Here is a 1931-nt window from a genome sequence, read left to right on the forward strand (position 1 = left end):
ACCCAAATAATTGTTTTGCTCAGAGGAGCTAAGCACCTGTAGCTGTTGTGGATTGTAATTGGTGCTGTCAACACTCATGACTCGTGAATATTTGGATTGTGCAATGCACAGGTCCTGGTATCTAGAAGACACACAACTCCAGCTGGTGTTGGTCTGGGGTGAGGCAGCACACTTTGCTGAATTTCAAGTTGTTTTGATAAGGGCAGTGTTCACTTTACCATCTGCAAAAAAAAAAAAAAAAAAGGTGCTTAATGACTGTAAACTTCTCAACTGGGAAGGAAAAGACTTTCAGTCTTTCCTGAGACTGCCCCACACACCTAAAATGAGATCACACTACAAGAAAACATTAAGAGAAAGGGAGTTTGCACTGATTTCATGACCTGCATGCATATTTTGTTCTAGTGTTTTTGACTTTAGACATTTTATTTCCCAGGGCCATGAGAAGTATCAGAAGATCTTGTGAGCAGTGAGTTGCCTGCAAGCTGCTGGCTATCATCCACAGAGGTTGAGACCACAAGGAGAATTAAACACTACAATTAAATACTAGAGGTTTCTGCTAAGAATACCTCACTCCATGCACGTAATGTAGAACTGGAATCCTGGGTGTTGTAGAATTCATACTGTCATGGGACTAAGTGGGAAATACATGAAGACTCAGTAAGGCAAAACTTGAACTCTGTAAAAATGAGTGCATTTTGAGACTGGACACAGTGCAGGTCCCATCTAGCTGGAGTACCAGCAAATCTCCTCACAAATGTTCACATGATAACAATTCAAGTTGATGTTATCAATGAGGTGAGTTCACCATCACGTCAGCTGTAATTTCTGTATTGGGTTCCAGAGTGCGCCCAGCAACCTGGTTTGGCCACCATAAATGCATGGATGCTCCAGCTCTGGAGAGGACAGGTGTCCGCAGTACTGCAGGGTAGGACACCTTGTGGGATTCCAGACCCAGTGCTGCTGGATCATCTTCTATCTAGCAGACTGGAAAACAGCACAAAACAGTGATTAATTGAAACAGAAAGCTTACATTGGAGGTAGTGCTGTGTAACTTTTTTTGTCAGAGAGGATTTCTCTGATTCAGTAGAAACAACACAGACCCAAAGAGAGCAGGGTGTCCATTCTTACTCTTGTCCAGGTGATTTGGGCAGTCACGCTTGGGCAGTGATCCGCTTCCCGGGCAGTGTCCGGCTGCGGGAACAGCAAAACGCCACCACTGCCACCAGGCCAGTGTGGCAGCCCATGCTGATGTTTCCTCTACACCACTGCGTGCTTCTGGGCTGAAACTGTTTGCCAAGTGGTATGAACTGTGCCGGTGTACATCCAGCTGGGATTCTGGGTGTGGACAAACACAATTCTGCTGGAACGTGAGGGACACATAACCCAGTCTCTTGTGCTGCGGCACAAGGCACTTCTCCGTCACGAGGCTCCGTGCAGCGAAACGTCCGAGCGGGGAGCCAGGCCCTCCTCCCCCGCGGGACGGGATGTGCCAGCCAGGGCACCACGCAGTGACTCCGGGACGCTCGGCAAAGCTGCGGCGAGCTGGTCCCGCCGCGCACAGCGGCGCGTTTCGGGATCGGCTCCGGGCACGGGGTAACCCAGGACCGCCACCCGCCGGTCCTGTGTGTGGCCCGGCACCGCACGGTCGCTGCCGACCCGCTCACAGGGTCGGCGGGTCGCCGGATCCGGGGGGATCGCGGCTGAAAGGTCGAGCCCAGCTGGCCGGGGACCTCGGCCGGCAGAGACCCCTGCCCAGCGCCCTGAGGCGGGGTCGGTGCCGCTGGGGGCGGTGGCATCGCCCCTCTCCTCCCCTGCCCTCCCTCCGTGCCTCCCCGCCCTCGGCCGAGGCCGCAGCGCTGCCCCCTCCTGCCGGGGATATCCCCGGCCCCTCCCCGGCGGGCGGCGGCCCAATGGAGGTGGGGATGCTGTGC

The sequence above is a fragment of the Corvus kubaryi genome, unplaced genomic scaffold (assembly GCF_017639235.1).
Source record: "Corvus kubaryi isolate FWS band 111438036 unplaced genomic scaffold, C.kubaryi_AGA036_p1.0 37357, whole genome shotgun sequence".
Taxonomy (NCBI): Eukaryota; Metazoa; Chordata; class Aves; order Passeriformes; family Corvidae; genus Corvus; species Corvus kubaryi.